We start from the raw sequence: 24,936 nt of genomic DNA, 5'->3' as shown, positions 1-24,936 counted from the left end.
CAGGGACTCCTTTCTTCTGAGTTGTCCCATTATTCACAGGATTCCTTTCAGAAGTGTACATGAATTGGTTATTTGCAACCATTTTAATGAGTTCTTGAGCTTCTGCAGGCGTCTTCTTCAGATGAAAAGATCCTCCAGCAAAGCTATCCAATGACATCTTGGATAGTTCGGACAGACCATCATAGAAGATTCCTATGATGCTCCATTCTAAAAGCATGTCAGAAGGGCACCTTCTGATCAATTACTTGTATCTCTCCCAAGCTTCATAGAGGGACTCACCATCCTTCTGTCTAAAGGTTTGGACTTCCACTCTAAGCTTACTCAATTTTTGAGGTGGAAAAAACTTTGCCAAGAAGGCATTGACTAGCTTTTCCCAAGAGTTCAGGCTTTCCTTAGGTTGTGAATCCAACCATGTTCTAGCTCTGTCTCTTACAGCAAAAGGAAAGAGCATAAGTCTGTAGACTTCAGGGTCAACCCCATTGGTCTTAACAGTGTCACAGATTTGCAGGAATTCAGCTAAGAACTGATGAGGATCTTCCAATGGAAGTCCATGAAACTTGCAATTCTGTTGCATTAGAGAAACTAATTGAGGCTTAAGCTCAAAGTTGTTTGCTCCAATGGCAGGGATAGAGATGCTTCTCCCATAGAAATCAGGAGTAGGTGCAGTAAAGTCACCAAGCACCTTCCTTGCATTGTTGGCATTGTTGTTGTTTTCGGCTGCCATGGTTTCTTCTTCTTTGAAGAGTTCTGTTAGGCCCTCTAAAGAGATTTGTTCTTTAGCTTCTCTTAGCTTTCTCTTCAAGGTCCTTTCAGGTTCAGGATCAGCTTGAACAAGTATGCCTGTATCTTTGTTCCTGCTCATATGAAAGAGAAGAGAACAAGAAAATAGGAAATTCTCTATGTCACAGTATAGAGATTCCTTGAGGTGTCAGAGGAAAAGAAGAATAGAAGGAGGAGGTGGAGAAGAGGGAATTCAAACTTATCAAGAGGGACATAGTTCGAATTGCACCTTGATGAGGAGTCTTAGTCCTTTAAATAGAAGGATGTGAAAAGAGGGGAAGAATTTTCAAAAATAATTTAAAAAGATTTTGAAATAATTAAAAAGAAATTTGAAAATTTGATTGAGATTTTCGAAAACTAAGATTGGGAAAGAAATAAAGTGATTTTTGAAAAAGATTTTGAAATTAGAAAAAGATATGATTGAAAAAAATTAATTTTGAAAAAGATGTGATTGAAAAGATATGTTTGAAAAGATATGATTGAAAATCAATTTAGAAAAAGAAAATTTTTAAAATTAAAGTTGATTACTTGACTATCAAGAAATTAAAAGATATGATTTTAAAATTTAAAGTTTGATCCTTTCTTAATAGGCAAGTAAAAACATAAAAATTTTGAAGTAAATCTTTAATTATAGCAAGGATTCTTGAAAATAGTAAAAATAAATATAAAATGGAAAGAAATTGATTTTGAAAGAGATATGATTGAAAAGATATGATTTGAAAAAGATTTGATTTTGAAAAATTATGAAAACTTGAAAAAAATGTGAATTAAAAACAAAATCTTCCCTCTAGTGTCATCCTGGCGTTAAACACCCAGAATGGTGCCCATTCTGGCGTTTAACGCCCAAATCTCTACCTTTTTGGGTGTTAAACGCCCAGCCAGGTACCCTGGCTGGCGTTTAAACGCCAGTTTTCCTTCTTCACTGGGCGTTTTGAACGCCCAGCTTTTTCTGTTTGATTCCTCTGCTGAATGTTCTGAATCTTCAATTCTCTGTATTATTGACTTGAAAAGACATAGTTTTGAAAAATATTTTTGAATTTTTGATGATGAGAAACAATAAAAATGCAACTAAGATCAAATAAACAATGCATGTAAGACACCAAACTTAAAAGTTTGTATACTAAGGACTATAACAATGTAAAAATGCATATGAAAAACCAACAAAACACACTAAACAAGAGAATTTAAAGATCAGAGCAATGAAATCATCAAGAACAACTTAAAGATCAATGAAGAACAATATGTATAAATTCAAAAAATGCAAGAAGAAGAAAGTCATGCAATTGACACCAAACTTAAAAATTGATACTAGACTCAAACAAGAAACATAAAATATTTTTTTTTATGGTTTTATAAATTTTTTTGTGATTTTCGAAACTTATATGAAAAAGAAAATAAAGAGTATTAAAACTTTTAATAAGAATTCCAAGAATCATGCAATGTTAGTCTAAAGCTTCAGTCTAAAAAGGATTAGACATGTTTGGCCAAGCTTCAGCAGGACATTACATTCAATAGCTAAATTGATGAGAATCAATCAGCTTTTGTGATGGTGGGAACATCACCTTGAAAATCTAGAATTCATTCTTAAAAATTTTGAAGAAAAGATACCTAATCTAAGCAACAAGATGAACTGTCAGTTGTCCAAACTCGAACAATCCCCGGTAACGGCGCCAAAAACTTGGTGTTGTTGCCGAACCAAATTTGGCACTGTTGTTGCCGGAAACAAATGCGAAATTGTTGTTCGTTCATTCTTTCCTTCCTCGGCAACGGCGCCAAAAACTTGGTGCACAAAATTGGGATCATCAACAATGGGGCCAAAGGACTTGGAGCTCTCAAACGTGAATCACACTTTGTCACAATTCCGCACAACTAACCAGCAAGTGCACTAGGTCGTCCAAGTAATAAACCTTACGTGAGTAAGGGTCGATCCCACGGAGATTGTCGGCTTGAAGCAAGCTATGGTCATCTTGTAAATCTCAGTCAGGTGGATTCAAATGGTTATGGAGTTTAAGGTGATGAAAATAAACATAAAATAAAGATAGAGATACTTATGTAATTCATTGGTGGATTTCAGATAAGCGTATGAAGATGCTTTGTTCCCCTTGAACCTCTGCTTTCCTATTGCCTTCTTCCAATCATTCATACTCCTTTCCATGGCAAGCTTTATGTTGGGCATCACCGTTGTCAATGGCTACATCCCGTCCTCTCAGTGAAAATGGTCCTGATGCTCTGTCACAACATCGGCTAATCAGCTGTCGGTTATCGATCATGTCGGAATAGGATCCATTAATCCTTTTGCGTCTGTCACACGCCCCACAATCGCGAGTTTGAAGCTCGTCACAGTCATCCCTTCCCAGATCCTACTCGGAATACCACAGACAAGGTTTAGACTTTCCGGATCTCAGGAATGGCCGCCAATAATTCTAGCCTATACCACGAAGTTTCCAATCTTAGATTAGAAACCCAAGAGATACACACTCAATCGAAGGTAGAACGGAGGTGGTTGTCAGGCACACATTCATAGGTGAGAATGATGATGAGTGTCACGGATCATCACATTCATCAAGTTGAAGAACAAGTGATATCTTAGAGAAGAAGTAGGCGTGAATTGAATAGAAAAACAGTAGTAATTGCATTAATTCATGAGGAACAGCAGAGCTTCACACCTTAATCAATGGTGTGTAAAAACTCCACCGTTGAGAATACATAAGAACAAGGTCCAGGCATGGCCATGAGGCCAGCCTCCAAACGTGTCTAAGATAGCATAAGACTTCTCAAAGATTCAAAGTATGAAAATACAATAGCAAAAGGTCCTTTTTATAGAGAACTAGTAGCCTAGGGTTTACAGAAATCAGTAATTAATGCAGAAATCTTCTTCCGGGCCCACTTGATGTGTGCTTGGGCTGAGCATTGAAGCATTTTCGTGTAGAGACTTTTCTTGGAGTTAAACGCCAGCTTTTGTGCCAGTTTGGGCGTTTAACTCCAGCTTTTGTGCCAGTTTTGGAGTTAAACTAACTACGCTTTTAACAACGAATCAGGCTCATATAATAAATAATAGATAATAATTAGGATGACAAATTGGTTGCGCTCAGTTTCTGGTATTTCCTAGGTGTATTGAAAATTGGGTCGTTACAATTTGGTATCAGAGCAGTTCGTTCCTAGTAGAGCCTGGGGAGTGGACTGACCGTGCTTTATTGCATGCTCTGTTGTGTGTCTCATGCTTATAGGATATCTATTTGATATAAGTTGTATGATTGTCGCTGTGTAACCATTTTAGAGACTATTCACATTCTACCTGAAATGTTAAGACTGATCACCTTGATATTGAATGTGGGATGTGAATAGGACTCTGATGGATGCACGAAGACAAAGACATGGTATGCGACGGGAGAGTTCGGGAGATATCCCTATGAGAAGCGCAGAGGCTTTTATAGCTGCGACTCATGCCATGGCTGATGCTATGCGTGATACGATAAATGCAATTACCCGGGTAGTTAATCGTTTAAGGGAAAAGAACAATGAGTGGTGCACGAAATTACAATCACACTTTTGCAACTTTGCACAACTAACCAGCAAGTGCACTGGGTCGTCCAAGTAATACCTTACGTGAGTAAGGGTCGATCCCACGGAGATTGTCGGCTTGAAGCAAGCTATGGTTATCTTGTAACTCTTAGTCAGGATATCAATAATTCTCAGATTTAATTGTAAAAAGTAAAAGAACATGAAATAAATACTTGTTATGCAGTAATGAAGAACAGGTTGAGGCTTTGGAGATGCTTTGTCTTCTGAATCTCTACTTTCCTACTATCTTCTTCTTCATGCACGCAAGGCTCCTTCCATGGCAAGCTTTATGTTGGGCATCACCGTTGTCAATGGCTACTTCCCGTCCTCTCAGTGAAAATGTTCCAAATGCGCTGTCACCGCACGGCTAATCATCTGTCGGTTCTCGATCATGTCGGAATAGGATCCATTGATCCTTTTGTGTCTGTCACTACGCCCAACACTCACGAGTTTGAAGCTCGTCATAGTCATCCCTTCCCAGATCCTACTCAGAATACCACAGACAACGTTTAGACATTCCGGATCTCAGGAATGGCTGCCAATAGTTCTAGCTTATACCACAAAGACTCTGATCTGAATCATGAGGCTAAGAGATATGCATTCAATCTAAGGTAGAACGGAGGTGGTTTTTAGGCACGCGTTCATAGGTGAGAATGATGATGAATGTCATGGATCATCACATTCATCAGGTTGAAGTGCGAAAGAATATCTTAGAATAGAAGCAAGCGTGATAGAATGGAAAACAGTAGTAATTGCATTAATTCATGAAAAACAACAGAGCTCCTCACCCCCCAACAATGGGGTTTAGAGACTCATGTAATAGAGAATACAATATGAAACATGTAAAGTGTCATGAGGTCCAAGATGAATCACTAAAAGTAGTTTTTATAGTAAACTGGTGACCTAGGGTTACAGAAAATGAGTAAGCTAGGGTGTTTAGTGTAAAAAATCCACTTTTGGGGTCCACTTGGTGTGTGCTTGGGCTGAACATTGAAGCTTTCATGTGTAGAGACTTTTCTTGGAGTTAGACGCCAGCTTTTGTGCCAGTTTGGGCGTTTAACTCCAGTTTTTGTGCCAGTTCTGGAGTTAAACGCCAAAATTCTTGAGCTGACTTGAAACGCCTATTTGGGCCATCAAATCTCGAGCAAAGTATGGACTATTATATATTGCTGGAAAGCCCAAGATGTCTACTTTCCAACGCAATTGAGAGAGCGCCAATTAAGCCTTTGTAGCTCCAGAAAATCCACTTTGAGTGCAGGGAGGTCAGAATCCAACAGCATCTGTAGTCCTTTTTCAGCCTCTGAATCAGATTTTTGCTCAGGTCCCTCAGTTTTAGCCAGAAAATACCTGAAATCACAGAAAAACACACAAACTCATAGTAAAGTCCAGAAAAGTGAATTTTAAATAAAAACTAATAAAAATATAATAAAAATCAACTAAAATATACTAAAAACATATTAAAAACAGTGCCAAAAAGCGTATAAATTATCCGCTCATCACAACACCAAACTTAAATTGTTGCTTGTCCCCAAGCAACTAAAAATCAAATAGGATAAAAAGAAGAGAATATACAATGAACTCCAAAAACATCTATGAAGATCAGTCTTAATTAGATGAGCGGGGCTATTAGCTTTTTGCTTTTGAACAGTTTTGGCATCTCACTTTTTCCTTTGAAGTTCAGAATGATTGGCATCTATAAGAACTCAGAATTCAGATAGTGTTATTGATTCTTCTAGTACAGTATGTTGATTCTTGAACACAGTTACTTTATGAGTCTTGGCCGTGACCTTAAGCATTTTGTTTCCAGTATTACCACCGGATACATAAATCCCACAGACACATAACTGGGTGAACCTTTTCAGATTGTGACTTAGCTTTGCTAGAGTCCCCAATTAGAGGTGTCCAGAGCTCTTAAGCACACACTTTTTGCTTTGGACCACGACTTTAACCGCTCAGTCTCAAGTTTTCACTTGACACCTTCACGCCACAAGCACATGGTTAGGGACAGCTTGGTCTAGCCGCTTAGGCCAGGATTTTATTCCTGTGGGCCCTCCTATCCACTGATGCTCAAAGCCTTGGATCCTTTTTATTACCCTTGCCTTTTGGTTTAAAGGGCTATTGGCTTTTTCTGCTTGCTCTTTTTTTTTTTGCAAGCTTTCTATTCAGTGCTTTTTCTTGCTTCAAGAATCAATTTTATGATTTTTCAGATCATCAAATAATATTTCTCCTTTTTCATCATTCTTTCAAGAGCCAACAATTTTAACATTCATAAACAACAAATTCAAACATATGCACTGTTCAAGCATTCATTCAGAAAACAAGAGTATTGCCACCACATCAAAATAATTAAACTGTTTTAAAATTTGAAATTCATTTACTTCTTTTTCTTTTTCAATTAAAAATACTTTTTTAATAAGAAAGGTGATGGATTCATAAGACATTCATAGCTTTAAGACATAAACTTTAAATTTTATTAGTCATGGAATGACAATAAGACTCAAAAATGAATATAAGAGTACTCTAATAATAATAGAAGACGGAAAATAAAAAACAGAAAAATAAATGACTCTTAAAATAGACTCTTAATAATAAAGGTTATCACAGAGTTAGGACTCAACAACCTTGATTTTGAGAAGTGGATGCTCCCTCAATCTGTGGGGTGCTTGGTCCTTCAAGGGAGAGCTTCTGGTGCTTCAGCTCCTGTAGCTCACGCCCCTGCTTCTCCTATTCCTTTAGCAGTTTGCAGAGCATGCAATTTTGATTCTGCTGTTCTTCCTTATGTTGTTCTATAGCTTCTTGCGGCTTGGTAACAGATACTTCTAGGCGGGTCCAGTAGTCAATTTCAGGAATTTTTGGAAGGAACTCCTGCGCCCTTCTTTTTATGGAGTTATCTTGCACTTGTCCTTCTGTTGACTTCTTGGTGATTGGGTGTTCGATTAGGATGAATTCATCTATTCCCATCCTCACCCCAGCATCTTTACATAGCAGAGAAATTAAGCTTGGGTAGGCCAGTTTGGCTTCAGTGGAGTTCTTGTTTGCAATTGTGTAAATCTCACAAAAAATCAGATGATGAATCTCCACTTCTTTTCCAAGCATAATACAATGAATCATCACTGCTCTTTTGACAGTGACCTCAGAGCGGTTGCTAGTGGGCAATAAAGAACGCCCAATAAAGTCCAGCCAGCCTCTTGTAACTGGTTTGAGATCTCCCCTCTTGAGTTGGTTTGGGACACCTTTTGAATTGGTTATCCACTTAGTTTCAGGGAGGCATATGTCCTCTAGAACTTGATCCAACCCCTTATCTACTCTCACCATTCTCTTATTAAAGGATTCTGGATCATCTTGTAGTTGAGGTAGTTTGAAGACCTCTCTTATTTTGTCCAGATGGAAGTAAATAAGCCTCCCTCTAACCATAGTTCGATAGGTGTGAAAGGCGGTTCCAGTTATTCTCTGCTTATCTGTCAGCCACAGATTTGAGTAGAATTTCTGAACCATGTTTCTTCCAACCTTTGTCTCAGGATTGGCTAGAATTTCCCATCCTCTGTTTCGAATTTGCTCTTGGATCTCCGGATATTCATCTTCTTTCAAATTGAATTTAACTTCCGGGATCACTGACCTTAGACCCATTATTTTGTGGTAATGGTCTGCATGCTCTTTGGTTAAGAACCTCTCTTGATTCCAAAGACTCTGTAGAGTATTCTCTTTCTTGCCTCTTGAATTGGTTTGTTTTTCCTTAGGTGCCATGATCTTGATGAGTCTTAGCTCAGTGATCACGGAAAAACACACCAAACTTAGAGGTTTGCTTGTCCTCAAGCAAAAGAAAGGAAAGAGGAGAGAGACAAGAAGAGCCAAATTCGAATGGTGGAGAGGAGGGGATGGCCGAATGTATATTTATAGGAGGAGGGGAGGGATTTCGAAAAAATTGAAAGAGATATGACATAGAGATATGATTGATGGAAGAAAATAAAATCATGATATGAAAAAGATGAGATTTGTAATTGAAAAAGATATAAAGATGTTAAATCTGAAAATTTGGTTATGCATCTAAGAAATAAGAGATGATATGATGAGTTGAAAAAGATTTGGAAAGAAATTAAGAGGATAATTGAGTTTTTGAAAAGATTTGGGAAGGATTTGAAAGAAAATTGAAAAGAGATTTAGAAAATTGTTGAATTTTGGAAAATTGAGGGTGAATGATGAAAGTTTGAAACATGTTTATGCAGAAAATTATGAGTCAAAACATGAAAATTTGAAAAAAAATTTGAAGTTGGAAACAAAATCTCCTCCCCCTGCCTTTCTGGCGTTAAACGCCAGAATGGATACCATCCTGGCGTTTAACGCCCAATTGTTGGCCATTATGGGCGTTTAACGCCCAGCCAGGTACCCTGGCTGGCGTTAAACGCCAGAAACCCCTTTATCACTGGGCATTTTTCTGAACACCCAGGTGATGACAAGTCATCCTAGCCTATTTTAGCTAGTCTTTTTCTTTTGTTTTCATTAGAATTATGCACTTTCTTGAGCTACAAGCAAGCTAATTGAGTAGATTTTCATGTTTCCCTTGATTGAACCAACCATATATGAATTCATGCCATTTCATGAGGTTTTATGCTATATTTGTTGCATATTATGAAAGAATGAATATCTCATGATTTTGAGCATAGCTTTGATGAGTTTGGTTGATTAATGATAGGAGAAGAAAGCTTGGAGAAAGGTTGAAGCAAGAAGGAATGGCTAGGAGTGAAGAGAGGACAATGGAATAAGTGAAATTGAACCAGGAAGCAAGAAGCTGGACCTAAAGTTAGCATCAAACTTTTGCACAAACTTTTGGTTGAAAAGTTATCCCCAACGTTAGCCCCCTAACTTGGAGGCTAATGTTGGAACTTGAAAATTCTCCCCTGGGCTCCAAAAGTTTGCGCCAACGTTAGCCCCCTAACTTGGAGGCTAACGTTGGCACATGAATTCCTCCCTGGCCATCCAACGTTTGCGCCAACGTTAGCCCCCTAACTTGGAGGCTAACGTTGGCACATGAATTCCTCCCTGGCCATCCAACGTTTGCACCAACGTTAGCCCCCTAACTTGGAGGCTAACGTTGGCACATGAAAATTCAATGGGAGAGGGGCAAAAGTTTGCGCCAACGTTAGCCCCCTAACTTGGTGGCTAACGTTGGCGCCACAAGCACACTAGGCAAGGCCAACGTTCATACCAGCAAAATTGTGCTGGCTGCTATGAAAAGTTGGAGCCAAAGTTAGACCCCTAACTTTTGGTTCAAACTTTTGGTCCAACTTTTGCTAACCTAAAAACCGGTTCAATTGGTTCACTTTGGTTCTTCTCCTAACTTCAAGAGCAATCAACCAAGGCCTCTTTCAACCCAATTCCACCAAGAGCAAAGGCCCAACTCAAGGCTTGAAGATCATTTGAAGAAAGTGTATAAATAGGATAGAATTCAAGTTTTCGGAGAGCTTTCCTTTTGAAATTTTCATAATAGTTTTCGGAGAGCTTTTGTTATTGAGTGAACTTTAATTTCTTTGTTTTCCATTGCTTTCAATTTCATTTTACATTTGTCTTGGATCTTGGATTGGAGAATTGAAGAAATTCTGTTTCAATCTCAATCTTGGATCTCTCTGTTTCTTTACTGTTAATTGAATTTCATTTCCGGTTAACTGCTCTTCATCTATTCTCTTTGCAATTTACAATTCCCTTGCAATTGTTCTTGTTGGATCTAGGAAGGCATTGAGATCTAGACTTGGTTTTCTAGTCTCTGGGTCCTGAGATCCAAATCCCCAATTTACATTCTGTTTCTTTCCTTTCTATGTTCATTTACTTTTCTGCTTCATATCCGGTTCAATCTCAATTCCCTTTCCCTCTTCTGTTTAATGCAATTCAACTTTTCCTTGTTTAAATTCTGCAAATCCATTCCCCAATTCCCTTTACAATTCCAGCTGTTTACATTTCTTGCACTTTAAGATTCCGTAATTTACATTTCTTGCACTTTAAGTTTCTGCTATTTAATTTCTTGTCCTTTATGTTTCAGCAATTTATTTCTTGTTCTCTTTACTTCAATGCAATTTGATTCTGCAAGTCACAAATCATCCAATCAACACTTGATTCACTTGACTAAATCAACCACTAAGCTAAAATTGCTCAATCCTTCAATCCCTGTGGGATCGACCTCACTCCCGTGAGTTTTTATTACTTGATACGACCCGGTACACTTGCCGGTTAAATTTGTGTGTTTTGGGAGAGATTTATTTTTCCTCCAAAATACTCATCAAGTTTTTGGCGCCGTTGCCGGGGATTGATTAGATTGACAATGATTAAGTGAGGTGGTGATCTAGATCAAGCACTTTTTCTTTAATTTTGATTAACCCACTAACTGTTTGATTTTTTGCTTAAACTAACTAACACTTCAATCTGGCAGTAAATTGAAGTGTCACTGGTTTTGTGCATTTCTCATGCTCTGCTTGTATGTCAGGAACAAGAAGAACCACCCAAACCTCAGATGGGGAGATAACCATGCCCAAAACCAACAACCATGGCAGAGGAACTCAAACCAACACAACCCAAGAAGCAACCAAAACCACAACCAGCAGCAGACTAACCAAAACCCCTATAGAAAACCTCAAAACAACTACCCCAACATTAACCAATACCAACCTAATAACCAACCCACCAACCAAAATGCCTACCATCCACTACCCACATCTCATAACCCACCTCAAGTATCACCTGAAGCCCAAAGAATCACTCACTTGGAGGCCATGATGGACAAAATGCTGAAACACCAGGAAATGGTAGCCAAGAATCAGGAAGCCTCCCTGAAGAGCCTACAGAGACAGATGGGGCAACTCTCCAAGCAAGTATCTATTGAGAGACCTTCAAACTCACTGCCCAGTGACACAATTCCAAATCCTAAGGAAGAATGCAAGGCAATACAATTAAGGAGTGGGAGAACATTGATAAGCAACAATGACACTACAAGGAAGCAAGCAAAGAACATCAAAGAACCAACAGAGGATGAGAAGCAAACAAAGGCAGATGAGGCTAAGGAACAAGTTGTGATGCCAAACAAAGACACTGAGAAACTCAAAGAGAAGGACAACTAGCCACATAGCTCTAAAGAAGTAGCTCAGGGGCAGCAGCAAATAGGAAAAAGCATCACACCTCCACTGCCATATCCCCAGAGGTTCAACAAAGAGGTTAAAGACCAGCATTTTCACAAGTTCCTTGAGATCTTTAAGAAGCTAGAAATTAATATCCCCTTTGCTGAAGCACTTGAGCAAATGCCTCTATACTCCAAGTTTCTGAAGGATCTCATCAACAAGAAAAGAAGCTGGGATGAGAAAGAAATCATAATGATTACTGAGGAATGCAGGGCCTTGATTCAAAAGGGGCTTCCTCCCAAGCTTGAGGATCCAGGGAGCTTCCTGTTGCCTTGCACCATTGGGGAATTGACCATCACTAAAGCAATGTGCGATCTCGGAGCGAGTATTAACTTAATACCATCCTCCTTGGTGAAAAAGCTGAATATAGAGGAGGTCAAACCAGTACAAATGTCTTTGGAGCTGGTAGACAAGTCAATGGTATACCCCAGGGGTGTAATTGAAAATCTTTTGGTCAAGGTGGACAGTTTTATTTACCCTGCTGATTTTGTGGTTCTAGAATCAAACGATGATGATGGTGACTCTGTTATACTGGGAAGGCCATTTTTGGCCACTGCTAGAGCTATCATAGACGTAGAGGAAGGGGAATTAACTCTAAGGATGCATGACCAGAGTGTTACTCTGAAGGTTTTACCAGAGGCACAATTTAGCAGGGAGAAGAAAGACTATATAAAAAATGACCAGGAAAGTCACAGCAACATCCCAATGCTAAGGATTGTGCAGACTGATGAAAAAGCCCAAGAGGGTACTAGAGTGTTAGCCACTGAAAAGAGAGGCCCCCAAGGAAAGCCTATGGCCAGAAAAGAAAGATCAACAAAAGGAAAGATGAAATGCAGAAACAAAGCAAAAAGGGGCTGGAAGAATAGAAAGATTCCAACAGAGGGGCTTTCCAAGGGTGACAAAGTGCAACTGATATATCAACAGCTGGGGGCAAATCAACAAACCGAGGATTACTACACTGTCAGCAACATACTATCATTAGAGCATGCTGAAATAGAACACCAGAAAACAAAGAAGAGGATCACGGTCAGAGGAGACAAATTGAGGCCCTACAAGCACCAACCACCATAAAAGAAAGTCTCAATGTCAAGCTAGTGACAATAAAAGAGCGCTCCATGGGAGGCAACCCATGCTTTAAGATTCATGTCATTTTAAATTCAATAAGTTATGATCATTTGAGCATGAATTTATTTCTCTTTTCATGAACATATCCATTGACTGCATGCACTGTTATGAAACATATACTAAGTTTAGTGTGCCTCCAAGCACACTAAACCAATGTTACAAAGAATTTCATTTCACATGCTTAAAATGTTTTGATAGAGCATATGGCCGAACACTAAGTTTGGTGTCCACATAGCTTCATGAAAATTTGAAACTCATGCATCAATAATCATACATTTGTTATTTTCCAAAACCTTATAAATAGAAAAATTCTTATTCGGTAATGAAGGCATTAATTGTGATGTACCCTTTGACAAGAAACAAGTTTAGTGTTCATCAAACCTTGATGCACCGATTCAAGGATACAATTAATCCTTCATGAAAAAAAAAAAAGAAAAAGAAAGTGTAATGGAAACAATTCTTATGAACATGTAACATTTGAACTTCACTAGTTGGAGGAAGAGACTCATTTCTTTATACATTACCAAACATTAAGTTTGGTGTCCTCCAAAGAGAGTGTCACGGTTCAAATGAGATAAGAATTGATGGTTCACAAAGTTTTAATAAAAAGCACACCCTTGCTACGGTTGGATAAGACTAATGTATGTTGTCTTGTTGTGGTGACTAGGAGGTCAAAGAATCTTCAAAGAAAAAGACAAGACAAAGGAAAGCATAGCATAAAGACAAAATCCCATCACATGCTTCAAGAAAGAAATCTGCCACTCCTTGAGAATGATTACGGCAAAGGCAAGGGAAGGAGCAAATTTTGTCTTCATTCATCCATACATGCACACCTTTGATCCCCATAGTGTCTAATTGCATCCTAGCCCTTCATTGCTCATTTAAAAGCATACCACCTTCAAGCCATGCACATGACCGAATCACTTCTCAACATAACAAGCCTTGTGCAATCTTTCTCTTACTTTAAACTCCAACCACTTAAACTTCTCTTCTTAATTTCTTGTCATAGCAAGTCCGGTCCTAATTTCTTTCTCCTCCAAACATACATCAAACTCTCCAACATTCTTTACATTCCCTCTCAACCAACCAAGTGATCATGGCATCCTCCTCAAGAACCAAACGACGAAAAGGAAAAGATCCAATAGTGGAGGAAGAAACACTTCGAGTGCAGGGAGGTCAGAATCCAACAGCATCTACAGTCCTTTTTCAGCCTCTGAATCAGATTTTTGCTCAGGTCCCTCAATTTCAGCCAGAAAATACCTAAAATCATAGAAAAATACACAAACTCATAGTAAAGTCCAGAAAAATGAATTTTAAATAAAAACTAATAAAAATATAATAAAAACCAACTAAAATATACTAAAAACATACTAAAAATAGTGCCAAAAAGCGTATAAATTATCCGCTCATCAATGAGCGTAGTGGTGAGTGCAATAACGAGCATGGAGGGAATAGTAACACAGATGCACTGAATAATGGGAGACCTATGACCTTGGTTACTTCTCAGGAGATTTTAATATGCTCAAAGTGCGGAAAGAATCATGGCAATAGGCCCTGTTCGCTTGGTACTGGCAAATGCTATTCTTGTAACAATATTGGGCATAAGGCAAAAAATTGTCAAACGGTAATGAAGGGAAAATCAAAGTTGGTTAACCAGAACCTGTTGAAAGGGGACTGTGAGATGCAGATGGCAGCGATAACAATGGGTAATTAGAATTTACCACCAAGGAATTCTAGCAATCATCAGTCTGCTGGTCGAAGGGTGCATTTTAAGGTGCATGGTGTACCACAACAAAGAAACCCACATGTTCGTAACATTCCTACTCGCCCAACGGGTGGAAATAGATGTAGAATGAGGCAGAATAAGGGTAAGCAACCCCAACAGACACAAGCAACTTCTACTTGTAGACGCTGTGGAAAAGATCAGGGTAATAACCTTGCCTATATGGGACAAACACTTACTTTATTTGTGAGGAACTTGGACATATGGCTAAGAACTGTAAGAAGAGAATGATTTAACAGCTAACTAGGACCCAACAACAAGATCGAGTGCATGCTATAACTGCTGATGATGCTATGCAATCAGACGCCTTGATCCAAGGTCAGTGTTATATCAAAAATCGATTTCTAACTATACTGTATGATTCGGGTGCATCGCATTCCTCTATTTCTTTAACTGTTGCTCGTAAGTTGGGACTAGATTTCTCTGAATTGAACTTTGATCTAATTGTCCATACACCTGCATCCCAAAATGCTTTGACCAGTTTAGTGTGCCTGCAAGTACCATTTGCTATTAGGAATAGAACTTTTATACATGATCTAATCTGTTTGCCTCTAGGTGGTTTAGAAGTTATTCTAGGATTAGATTGGTTATCTAAGTATCATGTTTTCCTTGATTGCTATGAAAGAACTTCTGTTATTCCATCTGATAGTTTAGATATTAAACCATTTATGCCTTATACTTTATATCTGAATTCTGTAAGAGTTATCTTAGACGGGAGGGATTGTGAAGGGTACGTTCTATTAGCGGCTAGCTCAAACGACAGTAAACTAAGCTTAGAACGAATCCGAGTTGTGAAGGAATTTCCTGATGTTTTCCCAAACGATATACCTGAGTTTCCTCCTCAGGGAGAGATAGAATTCAGCATTGTACTAGTACCTGGAACCGGACCGATTTCCATAGCACCGTACCGGATGTCACCATTGGAACTTGCAGAGTTGAAGAAGTAATTAGATGAGTTACTTGGAAAGAAATTTATTCGTCCCAGTGCATCACCTTGGAGAGCTCCAGTATTGCTAGTAAAGAAGAAGGATGGTGGAATGCGACTTTGCGTAGATTACCAATAGCTAAATACAGTCACTATCAAGAACAAGTATCCACTTCCACGGATAGATGATTTGATGGATCAGTTGAAAGGTGCAACTGTGTTCTCGAAGATTGATTTGCGATCGGGCTATCACCAGATTCGAGTGAAAGAATCAGATATACCGAAGACTGCATTTAGAACTTGAGATGGTCACTATGAGTATATGGTTATGTCATTTGGACTAACTAATACTCCTGCGATTTTCATGGATTACATGAATCGTATTTTCCGTCCATACCTTGATCAGTTTGTAGTAGTTTTCATAGACGATATTCTCATCTATTCAAAGACAAAAAGAGAGCATGAAGAGCATTTAAGGACTGTATTGCAGATACTGAGGACTCGGAAGTTATATGATAAACTATCAAAGGTGGATGGAATTTTTTAAGGACTATGATTTCAAGTTAAGTTATCACCCAGGGAAAGCGAACGTGGTGGCAGGTGCTTTAAGCAGGAAGGATTTCAGTATCTCTTGGATGATGATAAAGGAAGAAAAGTTACTCGCAGAATTTGAGGACCTTAAGTTGGCTATGACTGAGACGTCAAGTGGAGTCCGTTTGGCCCAATTGCGTAAAACACCAGATTTTAAAATTAGTGTTCAGTAAGCACAAGCACAGGACACAGAAATGATGATGATGCTGAGACAGATGAATGCAGAGGAACCAGAAGCTGTAAGACAATATCGTAGCGGTCTCTGGAGATACAAGAACAGAATTTGTGTGTCTAGCTCTGGAGATTTGCGACAAAGGATTCTTGCAGAAGCCCATCAAAGTAGATTTTCTATGCATCCTAGAGTGACAAAGATGTGTCAAAATTTGAAACAAATATTCTGGTGGCCGGGCTTAAAAGAAGAGGTAGCTGATTATGTCTCAAAATGTTTAACTTGCCAGAAAGTGTAGGTGGAACACCAGAAATCATCAGGAACCTTACAACCCTTAGAAATACCACAATGGAAATGGGAGTAGATCACCATGGATTTTGTCACAAGATTGCCAAGGACCTCAATAGGACACAATGCCATCTGGGTAATTGTGGACAGGTTAACAAAGTCAGCATACTTCCTTCCGATTCGAGTTGACTATACTTTAGAAAGGCTAGCACGGATATATATTCAAGAAATTGTACGATTGCATGGGATACCTTCGTCAATTGTTTCAGATCGAGATCCGAGGTTTACCTCTAGATTTTGGGGAGCTTTTCAAAAAGCATTGGGGACAGAATTGCACATGAGTACAACATACCATCCTCAGACAGACGAAAAATCTGAGCGGACGATCCAGACATTAGAAGACATGCTAAGATCTTGTGTGATGGGATAACCAAGGCAGTTGGGATAAATATTTGCCGTTGATCGAGTTCGTCTACACTAACATTTACCAACAAAGTACCGGGATGGCACCATATGAAGCTCTCTACGGGAGAAGATGTCAGACACCATTGTGTTGGAATGACGATGGAAATGCTAGTATTTTGGGTCCAGACTTGGTACAAGAAATTATTGAGAGGGTCAACGGGATTCGTCAGAAGATCTAGACAGCACAAAGCCGTCAAAAGAGCTATGCCGATAATAGACGTAGACCCTTAGAGTTTAGTGAGAGAGACCATGTCTTTCTAAAAGTAATCCCGACTACTGGAATAGGTAGAGCTCTTAAGTTTGAAAATCTTAACCCTTGATACATAGGACCTTTCCAAATACTTAAAAGAGTCGATCCAGTAGCTTATCAAGTAGCCCTTCCTCCAAACCTGTTAAACCTTCATCATGTTTTTCATATCTCACAACTTAAGAAATATATTCCTAATGAGAGTCACGTTTTACAACCAGAGACAGTACAGTTACGAAATAATTTGACATATCAAGCATCACCAGTTAAGATCGTAAAAAGAAGTGATAAGCAGCTAAGAGGCAAGACTGTTCGTTTAGTCAAAGTTGTTTGGGGACAAAGAGGAGAAGAAGAGCCCACTTGGGAATTGGAAGATAAGATGAGGGCTAATTACCCACATCTGTTCTCAGGTAACTGAAATTTTGAGGGCAAAATTTTCTTTTAGGAGGGTAGAATGTAACAACCCCGGTTTTCGAGTACGCGAGATCTTTTCTAAAAGTACGGATTTCTCCGGAAGATCAGTATGGGGAGAACCTCTGATATAACATCAAGTATCTCAATCTTCATTGCCATTATGTCATCTTTAAGCTAGAACCTTTTTGAGGAAAGCTCGATAACGCAGTCACGAAGAACCTAGTTTTTAAACCGTATCGGTTAGGAGTTTTGATTCTGTTTTTCGTAAATAGTCTCAATTTAATAAACCAGACTCGATTCATGAGAGAAGAGAGATAATAGGATAATATTATTATTATATTAGTATTAGAAGCTTCTTGATTGATATTATAAGGTTACCTGATCAGTTTTAGTTAAAAACAGAAAATCGGTTTAACCGGATTCATAGTTTACTGGTGCAGCTTAGCACCAGCACTCTCTGATGACTTTAGCAATGCTAAGGCCTCATTATACATGTTTTACTCTCATAATAAATATGTTACTAGTGTCATTTATGCTAGTAGTTCAGAAAATAATTTTTAGAGATATTTTTACAAGTGTTCCGATACATTTAGTTTTAGTAGTTATACACCTGAGATATTTTAATATTATTTTAACCCACCTCCAAGCCAACCAATCACAACTCACCCTACACCCCCAAAACCCCCAAGACTGCCTCATTTTCTCATTGTGGCCGAAAATCATCAAGAGAAAAAGGAGAGAAAAGTTCTTAGTTCCAAATCTTCAAAGCTTGATTTCTGCTGAACTAAAACTCCAATCAAAATTCCAACCCAACTAAAATTCTCCTCTCTTATTTCTCTATATGATCATATGACTTATCAAGGCTGGAATCAAGGTGCACCATCTCCCTTTTGATTCGGTTTCAAGGAAACATGCTTAAAAATGTGTTTTATTGATGTTCTTCCTTAGGAATCATGCTTAACTTGACTTGAGGGCCAAGAAAAGTGAATTTCCAGCAAGTCTAAGGTTAGAAATCACTTCCTCACAAGCTGATTGAGATTTGGTTAGTTGAGGGTTTTTGGATTTAAAGTTGTTCTTGATGTGATTTAGGAGGAAAAAGTGCTTAAGGACCACCTGAAAGTCTAACCGAATTAGGAGCAGCGAAACCAGGTAGGGTTTGGTAAAATTAATCTTGATTGATTGTTTTTGAGTTGTTTAATTATGATATGTTTTGGTTATGCTTGAAATTGATTGTTTATATGAGTGGCTCTTGTTGAAATTTTGATGAAAATTTGATGAAATTTGATGATATTCAAGCTTTGAGTTTATGTTCTTGTGGCTTTTGGAAAAACGAACCCTAATCCCTAAATTGGGGTTCAATTTGTGTTAAAATCATGTAGAAAAGATGGGGTTTTAATGGCTGCTAATTTATTTTGAATTATGGTAAAAATCGGTTGCTGAAAAGACTGAAAAACGGGTAAAAACAGAGAAAGAATCTGAAGAATTTACGAAGAACACGAAGAACACTTTGAGTGTGATGAAGAACAATGAAGAACAGGCTTTAGATATTTAAAAGGGCAAGGAAGTAAAATTCTTGGTGTTTAAAGGGTTATTTGGTAATTTCTGAATGTTAGGGTGGTTAAAGTAGAAATATTAAAAGATACGGGTGGTAAAAAGTGAATTTTAAAGGTTAAAAGTTAGAAAGTGGTAATTTTCAAAAATATATTAATAAAATAATAAATAATAATAAAATATTAAATAATAATATTAAATTAAAAATAATATTTTAATAAAAATAATAAAATAATGTGGAAAAGGCAGTTTTCTATAAAAGCTTTAGAAAGACAACTTTAAGCGCAGAATCTCATAATTACATTCATAAAACACTTAGGGAGTGGTAAGAACATATTAGTGAGGCAAAGATAAAAGAAAGATAAAAGCTAAAGAAAAGATAAAAACCAAAGAAAAGTCTGTAAAGTTTTAACAACAGAAAAACAGACAGAGACTAGCGAACGAATTAGGGCAACATAGTTAGTCCTTAAGTTACGACTAGGATTAGGTATTATATGAAAAGTTAAAATGTTTTAGTATAGACTTAATGAACCTATACTTGGGACAGGCTAACTATTCATACCGAAATTTACATAAGCTTTAAATACATACGTTAAGCAGAAAAATCAGAGCAAAGTAAAGAGACAAAGAGAAAAGAGTAGTATGATAAAAAGCAGAAGATCTGTTGAAGGGTCATTTGTTGCTTGAAGCAACCCAAGAGACGCTTATTTGTTCATTTGTTGCATTAAGGCAACTCCAGAGTTATTTGTTTGTTCATCTGCTGCATTGAGGCAGTCAGATAAATAGTGGTACGACCACAGAATGTTTTCCAGTGCTACATAGCTATTGAGAGCTATACTTACAACTGATAACCTGGGATCACATACAGAGATATTATTTCATACATGGCTGGCATGCCACCACCTGTAAGACAGAGTTTGCTTATAGAGGATATGACGCATACGTCAATTAGTGAGAACTGTACCTATGCTGACTGGAAAATCATACCCGTTTCAGCTGCTTCAGGTTACGTCGGGAGCGGGTAGAAACCGAAAAATGAGCTCATTACCTGCACTAGGGCTAGACATGCATCATACTTGGTTGTGCATTTCCTCTGTTATGATTATTGTATGAATGTATGCTTTCCTTATTTGTATTCTATTCTCTGTGTTTGTGTTATTTTCTTGTATCCTTATGTTTGTGTTATGCTATTTGTTTTCTCTATCTTCTCTATTTATCTGCTAAACAACATAGAATTAATGAATTTAACTAATAACCCCGGCCCTACTAAGAACTCCCCAGTTCTTTCCCCTTCTCTCTCCCTTCCCCCTTCAGATGGAAACATGAGTACCCTTCCGTAGTTCGCTGACGATCGTTCCCAAAAAGCTTTCCATTCTAGGTAGTCTTCTGAGTCTAGGGTGAATCTCATTCTCTATTTATATATATATACTGTGAGACCAGTCAATGTTTGCACCCGGTTTGTACGTGAACTTTAACCTAAATCCTGTGTACGAGACTCCTGTTATGTGGCTACTTGATAAGGTTCCAGAGAGATGTCATATGGCAATGTCTGATCGTGCAAAAGAGTAACAAGTGATGTTCTACCTTTTAATGAAGTTCCACCTGACTTGAGTTTTGAAGACTTAGAGCGTACTTTCCCTCGCTTTAGTAGTTTAGAGGGACTAGGTGAGTATAGAGTCTAGGCTAGCCTGGGTGCAAGCTTAGGGACTTCTTGAACAGGTTAGGGCCTGGGATGTTGTATGTATATATATGTATATAGTTATTATCTAGCTTTATTTATGGGGTGTTCTAACTAAAGTTTATACTCTAATAAAGGCTGAATCACCAAATATTGTCAACTACAAGTGATGTATTTATATGTGGTTGTTTATAACTATTTTATCTGTTATTATTTGTGAATTGATTATAGATGATTCTATTTATTAATCCAAACGTTTTTTAAAAAAAAAGTACCTCGCAAACTAACTACGCTTTTAACAACGAATCAGGCTCACATAATAAATAATAGATAATAATTAGGATGACAAATTGGTAGCGCTCAGTTTCTAGTATTTCTTAGGCATACTGAAAATTGGGTCGTTACAGCTGTCATATGAAGCAAAGAAAGCTCTAGACCACTCTTCAAGGGGTTCACTCAACAAGAAGAAAACCATTAAAGAAGCCATAGATGTTATAGAGATTGTAGCTTAAAATGAGTACTTATATGCTTCAGAAAGAACTCAAAAGAAAGGAGCGCTGGAGCTCAATTCTATGGATGCCTTGTTGGCACAGAACAAGATGATTGCAGCACAATTAACAGCAAAGAAGATGGAGACAAGCCAAGTCTCAGCTGTCTAAGCTCAAGCACCACCATAAGAAGGAGATACACCCGAAGCTGAATGCGAATGGGAGCAGGCAAATTATGTGAACAATCCCTATAGACCACCATATGATCCAAACTCCAAGAGATATAACCCAGGTTGGAAGAACCACCCAAATTTTGGGTGGGGAAACCAACAAAACCACAACCAAGACCACAACAAACCATACCAATCCAACCAATATAACAACCACAATCCCAACCATCAATCAAGCAATAACAGACCCTATCACAACTCATAAAATACACCCTACCACAACTCACAAAATACATCATATCACTCCACCCAACAAACACACAACAACCACCATCAAGATACATCATCCTCAACCATGCAACCATGTGAAACCAGCAGCAATTTTGTAAAATTGGAGGCTGCCATAGCACAATTGTCAACACAACTGATAGGAATCATTTTCACCATTCTAGAAAGACAAATGCAGGCTGAAGGAAAGATAGATGCAATGCAAGAAGAATTCAGATCCAACATAAGAAATCAAGGGGCAGCAATTTCAAAATTGGAAGCACAAGTAGGGAACTTATCTAAACAAATACCAATGCCTACACATACATTTTCCAGTGATACCATGGCCAACCCAAGAGGGGAATGTAAGGCCATCACATTAAGAAGTGGAAAAGTTGTAGAAGAAGTATCTCCAAGTCAAAGCCACCAAGAAGAAAAAGTTGCAAAGGAACCTGAAAACAAGAAAAAAGGAGAGACCCCTGCACCATCCTCACCAAAGCAAGTCTTAAAGCCTTATGTGCCAAAGGCACCCTATCCACAAAAGGCTGAGAAAGGATGGAAAAGATAGCCATTTCTCTAGATTCCTAGAAATCTTCAAGAAACTCCAGATCAATATACCCTTCGCTGAGGCATTAGAGCAAATGCCACTCTATGCCAAATTTTTGAAGGAGCTCATGACAAGAAAAAGGAACTGGGGTGAAAAGGAAACCATAGTGCTAACTGAGGAGTGTAGTGCCATCATACAAAAAAAGCTTCCTCAAAAGATGAAAGATCCTGGGAGCTTTCAAATTCCCTGCGTCATAGGTGATATCAACATTGAGAAAGCATTTGTACGATCTGGGGGCTAGCATCAACCTCATGTCCTTAGCTATGATAAAAAGGATGAGGATTGAGGAAGTCAAACCAAAAAGAATGGCACTCCAATTGGCTGACAGAACATTCAAGTTTCCTCATGGGGTAGTGGAAGATTTGTTGGTAAAAGAAGGAGAGTTTATTTTTTCAGCTAATTTTGTAGTGTTGGATATGGAGGAAGAGGCCAACACATCAATTATCCTAGGGAGGCCATTCCTAGCTACTCGTGGAGCCATTATTGATGTTCAAAAAGGGGAGTTAGTCTTGGGGTTGCATGAAGAGAGGATGGTCTTCAATGTCTTCAAAGCAATGAGTTACCCTAAGGAATCCAAAGGAGAATGCATGATGGTAGACACCATAGAAAAGATAGTTCAAGGAGTTTTGGAAGAAGAATAATGTGAAGAAGCTATAGAGCTGGAGCAACAAGTATCAAGTGGAGAATTACCACAAGAAACCATGGAGGATTCAATCATGTTAAACCACACAAGCAACAAGGAAGTAGAAGTACCAAAACTAGAGTTGAAGACCCTGCCTCCAAGCTTGAAGTATGCTTACTTGGGTGACAACAACACATACCCAGTAATCATAAATTCAAGCTTGGGTGAGGAACAAGAAGAGGAGCTTATCCATGTGCTGAAGCAACACAAGGATGCTATAGGATGGACACTTGCAGATTTGAAAGGAATTATTCCTTCAATGTGCATGCACAAAATCCTACTTGAGGAAGATGCCAAGCCCTCAAGACAGCAACAAAGAAGGCTAAACCCAACAATGAATGAAGTAGTCCAAAAAGAGGTGTTGAAATTGTGGCAAGCTGGGGTGATCTACCCAATCTCAGAAAGCCCTTGGGTAAGCCCAGTGCAAGTAGTCCCTAAGAAAGGAGGGGTCACTGTTGTACCAAATGAGAAGAATGAGCTGATACCAACAAGAAAAGTGATTGGCTGGCGCATGTACATTGATTATAGCAAGCTTAATGAAGCCACCAGGAAGGATCACTTACCCCTACCTTTCATGGATCAAATGCTAGAAAGACTTGCGGGACATGAATATTATTGCTTCTTGGACAGTTATTCTGGTTACAACCAAATAGTTTTAGATCCTAAGGACCAAGAAAAGACCTCATTTACCTTTCCATGGTGTTTTTGCTTATAGGAGAATGCCCTTTGGATTGTGCAATGCACCTGCAACATTCCAAAGGTGCATGCTCTCCATATTTTCAGACATGATTGAAAGATTTATTGAAGTATTTATGGATGACTTCTCTGTGTTTGGTGATTCATATTCTAACTGCTTACACCACTTAGCCTTGGTGCTAAAGAGATGCCAAGAAACCAACCTCACTTTGAATTGGGAGAAGTGTCACTTTATGGTCACAGAGGGGGTGGTTCTTGGCCACAAAATCTCAAAAAGAGGCATAGAGGTGGACAAGGCCAAGTGGAGGTGATTGAAAAGTTACCCCCACCTTGCAATGTCAAAGCAATTAGAAGTTTTCTAGGACATGCTAGCTTCTATTGGAGGTTCATTAGAGATTTCTCAAAGGTTGCCAAACCCTTAAGCAACCTGCTTGTCTCTAATGTACCTTTTATTTTTGACAAGAAATGCATGCTAGCCTTTGATGAGCTTAAAAACAGACTTTCCTCTGCACCTATCATAGCACCACCCTGCTGGGATCTACCCTTTGAGTTGATGTGTGATGCATCAGACTTTGCTGTTGGTGCTGTTTTAGGACAGAGAAAAGATAAATTGGTGCATGTCATTTATTATGCCAGCAAAGTCCTTAATGAGAATCAAAGGAACTATACCACTACAGAGAAGGAACTACATGCCATAGTCTTTGCATTTGATAAGTTTAGATCATATCTTATTGGTTCTAAAGTTATTGTATTTACTGATCATGCAGCACTCAAATATTTGCTTACCAAACAAGAGTCTAAGCTCAGGTTGATAAGGTGGATCCTGCTACTCCAAGAGTTTGATATTGAAATTAAAGATAGAAGTGGAGCTGAGAACAAGGTGGCTAACCACCTATTAAGGATCCCACAAGAAGAAGATGAAGCACACTAACTTGCAGTGAATGAGAGCTTCCCTGATGAGCAGTTGATGATGATCCAAGAAGCTCCTTGGTTTGCAGACATAGCCAATTTCAAGGCTATTGGAGAGCTACCAACTAACATCAACAAACACATGAGGAGAAAACTACTCAAAGATGCTAAACATTACATTTAGGATGAGCCTTATTTGTTCAAAAGGAGTGCTGATGGGATCTTGAGAAGGTGTATTTCCCATGAGGAAGGGCAAGACGTCCTATGGCAATGTCATGGATCTTCATATGTAGGCCATTTTAGTGGGAAAAGAACTACAGCCAAGGTGCTACAGTGTGGATTCTATTGGCCAACAATATTCAAAGATGCCAAGGACTTGG

At 38.5% G+C, this 24,936-nt stretch overlaps 1 non-coding gene across 1 annotated transcript; it reads left to right on the top strand.

The window, feature by feature from the left end:
- Positions 1-211: 211 nt before the first annotated feature.
- Positions 212-319, top strand: LOC148544968 (small nucleolar RNA R71). The gene has a single exon (XR_015901956.1). It is a non-coding gene; the product is annotated as a small nucleolar RNA R71 (small nucleolar RNA).
- Positions 320-24,936: the final 24,617 nt, after the last annotated feature.

The sequence above is a fragment of the Arachis ipaensis genome, chromosome B9, assembly GCF_059453495.1.
Source record: "Arachis ipaensis isolate K30076 ecotype BB chromosome B9, ASM5945349v1, whole genome shotgun sequence".
Taxonomy (NCBI): domain Eukaryota; kingdom Viridiplantae; phylum Streptophyta; class Magnoliopsida; order Fabales; family Fabaceae; genus Arachis; species Arachis ipaensis.
Note: the sequence above shows the minus strand (reverse complement) of the source record. Positions and strands in the feature narration are given on the sequence as shown.